This window comes from Camelus bactrianus, chromosome 34 (assembly GCF_048773025.1).
Source record: "Camelus bactrianus isolate YW-2024 breed Bactrian camel chromosome 34, ASM4877302v1, whole genome shotgun sequence".
NCBI lineage: Eukaryota > Metazoa > Chordata > Mammalia > Artiodactyla > Camelidae > Camelus > Camelus bactrianus.
Window position 1 is genome coordinate 8,153,228 of NC_133572.1, and position 12,846 is coordinate 8,166,073.

Consider the following 12,846-nt stretch of genomic DNA (forward strand, 5'->3'; position numbering starts at 1 on the left):
ACCACTTGAGCTATATCCTACCCACCCCGTCTCCGTAATCTTCTAGATAAAGATTTTGCACAAGATTTATTAGCTTTCTAGATTTTGTGGATTTGTGAGTGACGTTTTTTTCCATTAAGTTTTCTAATTGTTTATTATGTATTTACAGACATCTATTGACTTTTTAGCAGCTTTACTGAGATGTAATTCACATGTCATACAATTCATCCATTTAAAGTGTAAAAGTTAATGTTTTTTAGAATAGTCAAAGACATGTGCAACTATCACAACAGTCAGTTTTAGGAGATTTTCTTTACGGAGGAGGAAGCCCCGCATCTTTTAGCTATCTTCCTATTCTTCCAACCCTCCCCGCCCCCTGCCCTGGTCCCCCAGTGGAGGTTTGAACACATCAGAATGAAACAAACATCCATCCAGGAAAGTGAATGAAGTTAATAGGGAAAGAGAACAAACAGAATAGCAGAGGCCCTGGGAACGGAGTCTTGACAAATGTCCACGTTAAGGAGGCGATAAAAGGAATAGGAGTTTGTCATGTCCTCGTGACAGAGGGGACATGGGAGCAGGCAGAGAAACAGAGCGATGGTGGCTGTGCCACAGGAGCGTGGCGGGGTAGGGAAGGGAGGTGAATCCCACTGAGTGGAATGTCAGTACTGCAGAGGAAGAATGAGGCCCGAAAATTAGTCATTGACCTTCAGACTATTCCTTGGTGACCTTTGGGAGGAAAGTTTCTAAAGAGCATGAGATGGGGCAAAATTTCAGGAAGAGACTGCTTGTATAGATTGCTGATTTAAGAAGAGTGGCAATGGAAAGAAAATAAAAATAGGACGACGAATAGTGAAGGAAACATCGAGGAACATATCTGAAGTCATTAGAAGTCTGAACGTGCTCGGAGGCAGAGGGAGAAAAGTCTGCGGAGAGGAGAAATGGAAAGTGGGGCTGCCGTGCTTGCTGAGGGAGGAGGGGTCAGGGAGAAGGGACGGAACAGGTGGTGTGGTTCACGTGAGTAAAAGAGGATGCTCTTAACCCCCACGGTTGTCATGGATAAATCTGTATCATTGCTTCCAAATTAAAAAAAAAAAAAGGATACTCTTTCTGGAAGGAACAGCTCTGGGGATGGAGAAGGAAGGTGAGACATTCATCTTATTCAGATAGGAGATTATCATTTCATGTCAAGACAGTTGACGACAGAGTGGGGGTGGGGGGGAACCGAGTGTTTGAAGGACGTTGAGGAAGAGGGAATCGGTGTGCACATCCCCAGTATTCTCCACTTGCACAAGCTCAGGCTGCGGAAAGAAAATGAGTTGTCACCCTCGAGCAAGCGGCCTGTCTGCCAGGCCAGTGGTGACACAGCCTCCTTAAAGTGCTGCAAAAGCTGTAAGGAACACACACACAGCAGCTGTCTGGTGGCCCAGCCACGCCCCCTCTGAGGACTGTGAGGCAGCTGTTTCCTGTGGACACCCATCGGGCAGACCCCGCTCCTAAGCTCCCTGGCCCAGCCCAGCCGCCGACACCCTTCCCTTGGACTATGAACTCTACTCGTGTGCTCAGGCCTGGGGCAGCTTGGGAGCAGTGATGAAAATCCCTTATGCTTCCTCTCCTAACAGTTTCAAGAGGCCTTTCCCAAAATGTGATGTCATTTCATTGTCATGGACCATGGCATTACTGTCCCCAGTTTAAGGATGTCAGTCATTAACGTCTTGAGTGAGGCCATGCGGCTGATACTAGTTATCTAGGCATTTTGACTTGAGAACCCTGGCTCTGTCAACCAGCCATCCACATTGTCTACACCCGACTGATCCACGTGAGTGCTGGGGAGGTGGGTTCTGGTAATTGGGAGGCAAGAAGGGGAGGAAAGAAAAAGGCGGGTGACGAAACTGATGGCACAAAGCCTGCCATCCCACCGGAGCCTGCTGAGGGTGGCACCTCCCTCTGTGGTCAGGAAGCCGTTCCCATTTCTGCTGGACTGAATGCATGGTGCCTATGCATTTAAAATCTCCTGGGAATAAAGGGCTTAGTGAGTTTGCAGAGGTGGTAGGGCAGGCAACTTTGGTGCGTGTTTGGTGACGATGGCGGTGGTCGGGACGTGGACTGGTGAGGGGCACTGACCAGACATGTGACCCGGCGAGTTGTGCCAGCTCTCTGACCTTGGGCTTCCCTTCCTAAGACCCAGCTAAACCTAAGTTGTCTCTGAGCCCATGGTTCTCAGGAAACTGGAAACGATTGCAGGAGGAGAAAATTTCCTTCTGGTGGACTTCCTGTTCAAGGCCTTTTCTGGTTTCCTGAAGGAGCAGTGAAATCCTTAATGAGTCTGTGAAACAATATCATTTTCTTGGAGGTGGATTGTGCCCTTGTGCTATTTACAAAACCAACTAACTCACAGCAAAACCAACGAACTACCCAGCAAATCGACTGACTGACTCATAACCAAACAGCAGCCAGAGGGCAGAGATGGAGTCATTCAGACATCCTCTTCTGTGGGAAGCAGAGACGGAGCTAAAACAGGGCGCGAGGCTGAGCTCTCCCCAGCAACCCTGGGCGCAGCGTCCAGCAGACCCCAGGTGTGAATGACTGTAATGTGCGTGGCCTGCTGGCCCGGTCTTGCAGCCAGGCCAGCATGCCTTGGAACGGAGCTTTTCCAAGTATAGATTTTCCCTAAAGCTCCTATGGCTGGACGGCAGCCCCGGGGTGTTTCCTGACACAGACCTGTGAGTACCGGATGCTCCCTAGCTCGCCGGGCACAGGCGATTTTGGTTTCATGAGGCCCTGCCAAGTGTGGAGAGGCCCTGTGTGCACTTTCAGTCACATGACCGGTGACTCAGGCCCTTTCTGGTTCATGCTTGTTGGAGTATGGGAACCAGGGAGGAGAGGTAAAGAGCTTCTGCACCGGCTCTCTGGGAGGGTCCTGGCTTGAGTAATCGTGTGTTGTTATAAGGCTTGCCCTGAGCCCCTTTTTATGTGGGCATAATAAAGTTATCGTATAACTGCACAATTACCATTTTCAGATGAGGTTTCCAGAGCTCATGTATGCCAGCTCCTGTCTCCAACAGAAGCCGGCCAAAATCAGCCAACGGCGGGGGGGTGGTGGGGTGGGGAGTGGAATCTGCATTTCACCACTTCCTTTAATGAAGTCGCTTGGCATTTAACCACCTCATCACCAGAAATACTTCTGTGCTCTTAACCTGAATTCACCCTGCCACGTTTCAGCATGATTCCTCTGACTCTGGGAGACAGCCTGGAAAATTCATTTCACGGCAGTAGGATTGTCTAAGTAACCTTAAGGGAAGGTGCTTATTCCAAATTTATTTTCTCGCCCCTGCCAGTCTATAGCCCTCTGTCCTTTCAAACTAGATTTCCAAGGTTGAACTCCCCCTTTCAGAATCTTTCACTGCTGAACCCCTCCCTTCCACAGACGAGACCAGAGCACACCAGCTCGGAGTTTATCTTTTCATGCCTCAGTTCTCGTTGACATGCTCTTCTGCAAATATTCTGAGTCTATCTCAGGTCACAGCGCTCTGTAGTTCCAAGCAGGATGGATTCTCTTTAAGGCAACTCTGGTGTCGTGAAAAATGCCCGGGCTTGGAATCAGAAGTCCTGGACTTGCCACTCACCAGCTGTTACTTGAGACACATTCTTCAACCTCTGAGAGGTTCAGTTTGCTCATCTGGAAAACAGGGCAAATGGGGTTTTAACTGCTCGGATCCTTGTGAAGGTAAATGATGGAAAATGTATGAAAGTGCTGAGGATAAAGGCTCACACTTAACAGGCAACCTGCAGACGCTAATTCACATTCTTTAAGGGCAGCGCCTGTAACCTCTGTTTCTATAGTTTTCCTCGGTAAAGCCTCCGGGCTCAGCTTTGCCCACCGGAGAAGGTGCGTGAGCACAGCTGATGATTTGGTAGCTGAGGACACGCAAGCCGGAAAGGAGTTGGGGCTGTTTTTGTAGTCTGACGTCTGGAGAAGTCCCAGATTGAGGGTCCCCGCGCCAGGCGGGCTGCGGGGCTTGGGAGGACGGGGCAGTGCGTGTCCGAGGCGGGCCACCAGCTGAGGCAAGCTCCGTGGACTAGGCATCTGGGGGAAATGGAACCGAGGATTTGGTCTGAAAAGCGAGAAGTCTGGTGCCGGCATATGGGCAGGAAATGTTCCCATGAAAAATCTCTGTCTCTTGTAACTCCTCCAGCGCTCAGAGTTCACCTTTATGGGGCCTTCTGGGTGTTACTGTGTGACTTCAACAAGTCCATTCTGCTCCTTATCTGTGGGGGCGGGGCCGCTTTGCCCAGGTGGGCGGTTTGCGTACCGAGGAAGGTGCAGACATCATTGCTGCAAAGGTTGTTTATTTTCCCCAGAACGTGCAGGATCTTGCCTCTAACTGTTTCCTTAGTGCTTCATCTGCACAAGGGGTCTGAGACCCCAGGGCACGGCTGCGCCAGTGCTCTGGGGAGTGCAGGGGACAATTGTGGACACTGCTCTGATGTGGCTACCAGTGAAGTGGGCAGGGTGACTCAGAGGTTGAGCAACCCACTCCACAAGCGTTCTAGGGAAGGAAATGAGATTTGGGTGGGAAACCCTAACCCTGGAGATTATTGAAGATCAGTGAGGGGTTTGTTTATAGAGGGTGAGGCCGTCTCTCTCTCTCTCTCTCTTTTTTCTTTTCCTATGAGGCCAGGTGAATGGAGGTAGACTGTTGGAAGGTCAAGGAAGGGATAGGTCAAGTCACTCCACAGCTTCCCCCTTTGGTCAAAGCAAATGAAACCGTCAGGCAGCAGCTGCTCATTTACTTTCCTGCCACGAGTGCCTTGACCTGTGATAGGATCCTCAGATGCAGAGTGGAACCCATTCCAAGTTCAGTAACAGGCTGTGCAAGGTCACGTTCTGGTTTTCTCTGGTTATTTGTTTTTCCCTGTTGTCCTTGATCTTCACTTCCATTTCTCTTCCACCCTCTCCCTCATTTCCCACTCCCCTCAGCTGCCAGTCACTGACTCACACATGACAGTCTCCAATGAAAGGACAAGTACCCTTGGACACTTGCTCTTATGACTTCTGCAAGGGCTCCCGGGGCACACACCCAGCATGGGGACTGCTGGGCGTAAGGTATCTGAATACTTAATTTTCACTAAGTACTGCTTGGTTGCTTTCTAGAAAGGTGGTGCCAGTTTAATGCTGCTTCAGAAACACAGAAATGAGTCTGTTTCCCTGAATCTTCTCCATCACTCGGTATTACCTAGCTCTCTAATCTTTGTATATCATATATATGTGTGAAGTAGTATATCATGGTTTAGAAATTTGTTTCTCTGATTTCTAGGTCTTCTTAGAAATAGGTATGTCATCTCATACTTGTATCCATTCTCTAAATTGTGTATTACGTGCTTTGCTCATTTTCCTTTTGGGTTTCCAATCATTTTCACGTTGATTTGCAGGAGTTTCTTGTATATATTAGACACAATTATCTATGTATGTAGATACTATATTTTTCTTGTGCTGTTCTTATCGAGTTTTGGAATCAAGGTTATATTTATTAGCCTCATAGAATGATTGACATTTTAACTTCTATAATGGTTATTTATCTGTGCAAGATTTAAATAGATTCTTTGCCAATTTGGCACTTTATGAATTCACTCTAGTATATGTAGGTGTGGATCCCCCAGCTTATTCATCTATGTGGTATGACACTCCCTAAGTTCTTTTGCAACTCTAATTTTCTACTCCATATCTTAACTTTCATATTTTTGTTTCTTTTTTAGAAAAAAAGTAAAAATGTGTCTGTTGCTTATTTATTTATTCTTAATTAACATAAGTCTCATAGTGTTCTCCTGTATTTATTTCTCTTCTTAGTGGAGTACTTCTTCCAAGAGAAGTTTTACAGGTGCCTGATACATCATTAATTTTGTCCCAAATTTTAAACAGTTTAATTGATGTTAAAATGCTATGTTGAAGTTTCTTGGCTTTTAACCCTGAAAAAATTATTCTCTTGGCCAGCATCTATTGTAGATGTTAAGAATTCCTGGGTTTTTTTTTTTTTTTTTCAGGGCATAAACCTTCTCTCTGGAAACTTTTAGAATCATCATTTTTGTTTTTGGTTTCCTGAAACACATTTATCTTTTTTACCTTCTGAGCCCATGACATGACAGCTAAGGAATAAAAACTGGCATAACTTTTAACAATGAAGAGAATTTGAAGAGGGTCTTCAGAGGATAAGCAATTGTGTGATGTGCAGATGAAAGACCATAGGAATGTTACTGAATGAATTTGGGTCCATTCATCTGATGTGCAGCAGAGCCAACCTACTCACACAGGGTCGTGGTGAAGGAGAGAAGAGCTTTTATTACAGGGCACCAAGTGAGAAGAATGGGCAGCTCATGCTCAAAAGACATGTGAACTCCCCAAATGCCTTTCATGGAAGCGTTTTAAAGGCAATATTGGGGTGAGGGTTGCAGAATGCATGACTTTCTTCTGATTGGTTGGTGGTGAGGTAATGATGGTGTTTCAGGAATCTTAATTGTCAGCCTTCTGGTTCCAGCCAGTCTGGGGTCTGTATGCTTGTGGTCAGCCTGCTGTCACTATCCCCCACCTGGGTGAGGGGTCTTCATTTCTGCAGAGGTACGCATCAGATTGCTCTGTACATCCCTTAAGGAGGGTCTGGGACTCTCATCACTGAACTGCTGTTTAAGCTATCATTACTTTTCTTGCTTGACTGCTTTCCCTTTGTTTCTGCATCCCCTCACTTCTCTAGTTAGCTGCTTGAATCTGCTCTTTGGAACTCAGAGAAGGCCTAGGAGACTAAAGCCTTTTTCTATAAGCAAGAAACAGGGGACTCAGGATATGGACCCAGGAGGGCCCTATGGGGTCCTGCTCAATTTCAATCTCTCCTTTTCTTTGATACTTCTCAGTCTGGAGAAGAACAGGAGTGGGACAAGAAAGGGAATAAAGTAGTAGTGGGAATGTAAATTGGTGCAGCGACTATGGAAAACAGTATGAAGAGTCCTTACAAAACTAAAAATAGAGCTACCATATGGTCCAGCAATCCCACTACTGGGCATATATTCAGAGAAAACTCTAATTCAAACAGATACGTGCTTCCCAGTGTTCACAGCAGCACTATTTACAATAGCCAAGACTTGGAAGCAACCTAAATGTCCACGGATAGAGGATCAGATAAAGAAGATGTGATATTGATATCTATCTATATATAGATACAGATATCTATCTATAGATATAGATATACAATGGAATATTACTCAGCCACAAAAAAGAATGAAATAATGCCATTTGCAGCAACATGGATGGACCTAGAGATCATCAAACAAAGTGAAATAAGTCAGACGGAGAAAGACAAATATCATATAATATCACTTATATGTAGAATCTAAAAAAATGATACAGATGAACTTATTTATGAAACAGAAATAGACACAGACATAGAAAACAGACTTATGGTTATCAAAGGGGAAAGACTGGGGAGGAAAATAAACTAGGAGTTTGGGATGGGATTAGCAGACATAAACTACCATATATAAAATAAACAACAAGGTCCTACTATGTAACACAGGGAACTATATTCAGTATCTTGTAATAACCTATAATGGAAAAGAATCTGTAAAAGGATATATATAACTAAATCACTTTACTATACACCAGAAACTAACACAACATTGTAAATCAACTATACTTCAATTGAAAAAAAGAAAGGGAATAAAGTTTTGGTTGGAGAAGTTAGTAATAAACTCTGCAGAGGAACTTGGTTTTACTGGGACTTGGTTTCAGGAGGAGGGCTGGGGGCTAATGGGTGAGGTAGACAGAAGGAGATGCCGTGAAGAACATACACAGTGCAGATGGCACTCTCCTTGGCAAAGGGTTGATTTTTTTTGCAGAATCCTGGAAGGGCCAGGACTCAAAAGTTCTAGATTTGATGGTGGGTAAAAGGGAGACATAGGCTGAGAAACCCCCAACTTCTCCACCCTGTAGTCATGGGGGAAGGAGTGAAACTGAGCAAGATCCTGCTGTAAAAAAGACATTCCTTGTCCCCAGTTTCCTATTTGTAGGAAAAAGGTTTCAGCTTCCTAGACCTTCCCTGAGTTCCAAAGAGCAGGCAGATTCAAGCAGTTCCTAATCTGGGAAGGGGTGGGGTGGGATGCGCTCAGAAAACAATAGCGAGGCAATAAAGCAGAGTGTGCTAGCTCCTCCTCAAAGGTATACATACCAATCTGATACGAATCTTTGAATTCTTCTGTAGGAACTAAGACCCCCTAGCCAGGTGGAGGCTGGTAACTTCAAGCTGAGCACAAGATTCATGGAACACCACCCCCACCAACCAGTCGGAAGTGAGTTGCACACCTCTCAGCCTTCACCCCAAATTTTGCCTTTAGAAACTCTCCCCCTGAAAACCACTGTGGAGGCTCGGTTTTTTGAGCACGAGCTGCCCGTTCTCCTTGCTTGGCCCTTGGAATAAACCTTTCTTTGCTCCAAACTCCACCATTTTGGTTGGTTTGGCCTCACTGTGCGTCAGACAACAACTGGGTGTTGTGTTCGAAAATAGGATGGTTCCTGTCTAAAGAAACTGGACAACCTGTTCTGCATGTGGGAGCTCATGCCACTTCTGGGTTCCGTTTCTGCTCACCCTGAAACGGAGCCCAGTAGCCAACGATGTCGTGCTGAGTTCACAGCTTTAATAGCCCCGCCAGTGACTATTATGACACACGAAAAAGAAACATTGTGAAATAGGAAAATAATTCCGTAGGAAAATAAATAACTCAGGGTAAATGAGGAGCTTGACAGAAACTAATTTGTATCCTCAGAGACATTTAGGAAAATACTACATCAATTAAACAAGAAGATGCTATGAAAATGCTAATTGAGAAGTTGGAAGGTAAAATAGAGAAAAAATAAAAGAAAAAGTATAAAATAATCAACAACAAGAATAAAAAACCATTTAGAATAACCTAGGGGATCAACATCCAGCTACCAGGAAATTTAAAAGAAGGAATTACAAAGAAATAGCACAAGAGGATTTCCCAGAGTTGAAGGATACAGAAGTTAAGAAAGAAGTGTTTACTTACTCCCCACTATAATGAATGAAAGACAGAAAACGCAACATTTAAAAATTCAGAGCACTAATAATAAAAAAGAGACCTTAAATGTTTCCAGAGAGAATGAGAAATGAAGAAAAAATAATGACAACCTGCAAATAAATGGGCACCAAAGACTTAAAAGAGCCACACGAGATGCTGGACTGCAAAGAAATGCTTCAAATTACGGAGGAAAACTGCTTTTAACTAGAATTCTAAGTCAGGCAAAGCTAATTGTGAATTTTGAAGGCAGAAGAAGAGATATTTTTTTCAGACAGATGAAGTGTTGAACAGGCTTCAATTCCACACATCTTTTGCAGGAAGTCATTTGAGGACACACTCCTGCAAAATGAGGGAGTCAGGCAAGCCAGAAGGAGATGTAGGATTCGGGAAGCCGTACCTGCAACCTTGGACAGGAGTGAGGGGACACGCAAATGACAGTTTTGCTGTGGGTCTAATGAGCGATCAGTACAGATTTTCCAGCTGAAGGAAACACTGATTTGTATCCTCTGCCATTTATGAAGACATCACCCGCACAGAAAGGTTAAGTCAGCTGAAGTTAGTGATCTGGACTCAATTAGTCTGACTTCAAAGCCTAAACGAAACTTTTACTTTTTATCTTGCATTGCTTCGTCTTGTAACTTAAAGTGATAAATGGTTTCCACCAGGAAAATAAAAATTTTGGTATGTTTCATGCGTGCTAAATACAATTTATTAGAGTCAGAATGTGAGAAATAAAAAGGCTACATAAAGTTGCTCAGTTAAGAACTAACTTTATAGAAATCAAGAAATAGTTTCTGGAGAAATGAAGGTACCCGCCAGGAGAGAACATTTGTAAAAGAGTGAAAGATGATTTAGTTGAGGGAGAGGGAGTGAGCAAGGGGACGAGGAAGGCGAGAGACTTTTCTGTGTCTTCTGCACCTTAAAAATTAAATCACTTACACATAGTCCTTTGAAAAATTTATATTTTATTTCTGTGTATTTTTAAAAGGGCAAATAGGGCTTATTTGAATGTAAGCCAAATGGGGACTTAGAGTAATGAGCAAAGGCACAGAAGAGTAAAACGTTCGGGGCTCGGTGGAGAAAGGTAGGGTTTCTGTGACTGTGGGGTGGCTGGGGCTTGGTTCAGTAGCTGGGATGACTCTGGAAAAGCAGACCAGGGCAAGCCTGTGGAAAGCATCGAATGCCATGCTAAGATTGGAATTTCCTTTGTTGGCAACGGGAACGATGAAACATTTTGAGCAGCGTGATTCCATCTGTGTTCTAGAAGGCTCAGCCTAACTGCAGTGTGAGGCAGGCTCTGCAGGGTGGGAAGGCGGGAAGCCAGAGGAGCAGAGCACAGGCGGTTACGACCATCTATGGCTTGTGGGTCTGGATGAAGGCTTTCAACCTGGAAGGACACTGAAGCGCCATACATGTGACTGGGATCCAAAACCCTCCCGCCGCGGTAGCTGCCCCTCTGGCCTGCGGTCCGCCGTCCAGTGCCCTCCGGCTGGCCGGGTGGCCTCACCCAGGGATGCTTAGGGGGGAGGCCGCGGGTGGGCCGCGTGGGACTGCAGCCCCCCCACCACCACGTGGGGCGGCGTCTCATTGCAGCTTTTTAGACCTTCCTATAAACTATTTTTTTGGCCACTTTTAAAGACATGGTTTAGGTTTTAGTACAGGATTTTTACCAACTTGTCCCCAAACCCTTCTACACCCTTTAATGGTTCCCTTGGTTTTCATAAGCAGTTTTTCAGTTTTTTCCTCCTGCCTTGCCAACACATCTAAGAACTGGGATTTTTTCCCCTCCTCCTTTTATTATTAATATTTTTAAAATAATGAAATGGAAAAATCGAGAGTGTGTGAACTTCTGGCCTCCTGCCTTCTAGGTTCACACCCTCCGGCGCCCTCCCTCTGAGGCTAATTCACGTTCCATGTGCTGGGCGTGGGTGTCTGTGTGACCAGGAGGCCTCAGATGGCCTCAGCCCCGTGTCTCCTGTTACCATTATCTCCTCCCTGCCTTCTTTCTTACTTCCATCCCTGCCCCTCCTGCCCTCTGGTTGCCGGGCAACATAGCTCAGGGGCAAGGGAGTCTGGCTGGAAATGCCCAGCTAGAAGAACACTGGTGTTTCTCCTCCCTGTAGCATCCTGGCCGGCAGTTGGGCAGCTTACTGAAGGTCAAAGGCAGCCATCCGTAGCTGTGCCATTCTCTCCACTAGGTGTGACCCTGACTCAGGAGGGGAAATACTCGAAGGGGTGAAGTAGTTTTCCCTTCACACCCAAGAGGCCACATGGCTCTTGCCTTCCGGCAGGAGAGGATCAAAGTGGAGCTGAACAGGTCTTTGTGTATTTCAGGAATGTGGAGTTCATTTCCCTCCAGGCCTCTCCCGCCACGGACTGCTTGACTGCCAAAATGACACATTCCTTTGTTAGCAGAGGTTGAATTTTGGGGTTAGGGATCCATCTTCCTAAGTACCGTGTCACTCAAAATATGGTCTGGGGACTGGTAGCATAGGGAGCTTGTCAGAGTGCAAGCCTCAGAGGAGGATATGGCTCAGTGGTAGAGTGTGTGCATGAGGTCCTGGGTTCAATCCCCAGTACCTCCATTGGAGGAAAAAAAAAACTCAAAAAAAGGTTGAAAAGAAAAACAGACCCGCTGAACCAGAATCTTCATTTTTTCAGAAAGGCCAGGTCATTTGTACTCACGCATGTTGAAAGCCACTGATTAAATACTTCACTGTCAATTTGATTAGAATGAGAGCACATGGCCCACAGTGGGACTCGTGTTCCAGAGGATTCTGCCTTTCCCTGGTGCATCGCAGAGCCGTTGCCTTGGGGGCCTCCATGGATTGCTGGAGAAGGGGGTGTGCAAATGTACAGACCCTCTCCTGCCAGGAGTCCCCCACTTCTCCATCCGTCCTTATCTCGCCCAGGGTCACACCATGAGCCATGTTCGGGTACATGATCTCCTCCTCCTCCCACAATCCTGTGGGAGAACAAAGCGGGCGTTATTAGTCTCATTTTAAACAATGAGCCATAGTTTTATTGATGAGGAAACGACTATCTTGATTAAGAGCAATGAACTGGATGTACCATCTCCCTTCCCACCTTCCTTTTGTATGTGACTGAGGCTAGACTTTGTCTTTTTCAACACAAACCTCAGGAAAGTAATTATTACAGGGTGGAGGGGGAGCAATAAGAAGCATAATGTCGGGTTTGGTTTGAGTCATAAATTCCACCACGTAGGGCTGAAACAAAGGCTCTTCCTGAGCCTCTGCGAACAATCCCAGTAGTTTAGAGGCCCTTTTGAACAAAAGGGTTACATGGCTCGAGTTTCAAAGAAAAGAATGTGGAAAGAACTCTTCCAGAAGAGAATGGCCTCCAGATGTGAACATGGCTCTTCCAGATGTGTGGAAGAGCAGGGTGGGGGACTAGATGCCTCACATGTCTGCAAAATGAAATGGAAAAACCGCTCGTAGCCATGGGGGAAAGTAGGGCAGGGGAAGAGGCATGAGACGGGGAAACGGAGTCCAAGCTGAGCTCTTCAGTGTGGGGCTGGAAGATCTTGAGGCACTCATCCCCACGTGGGCTGACATTTAAAACACGTGGTCCATGTGGAGACCACACCTTGGACTGTGCTGCTGGAGAGAAAACTCAGAAGGCATCGTGCCTGCAGGTCTCCAAGCAGATCTGATCCCGCCCACAGAGGAGTTTCCCAGGCAGGGTGGCAGGGCAGGCTGGGCATCCTCGAGTCTGACTCAGGGCAGAAGGGAACTGAGGCCGGAACGCGGAAGAGGGAGCCAGAAA

At 46.0% G+C, this 12,846-nt stretch overlaps 2 long non-coding RNA genes across 3 annotated transcripts in view; both read left to right on the forward strand.

Annotated features, from left to right (window-relative positions):
- Positions 1-12,846, forward strand: part of LOC123614449 (uncharacterized) — a 74,307-nt gene that overhangs the window by 49,532 nt on the left and 11,929 nt on the right. The window lies entirely within an intron of this gene.
- Positions 1,813-9,751, forward strand: LOC123614450 (uncharacterized). 2 transcript variants are annotated; one of them, XR_006721837.2, is made up of 3 exons: positions 1,813-5,086; positions 6,022-6,416; positions 8,226-9,751. It is a non-coding gene; the product is annotated as an uncharacterized LOC123614450 (long non-coding RNA). The 2 variants fall into 2 exon arrangements; XR_012503990.1 differs by having other exon boundaries at positions 6,022-9,751.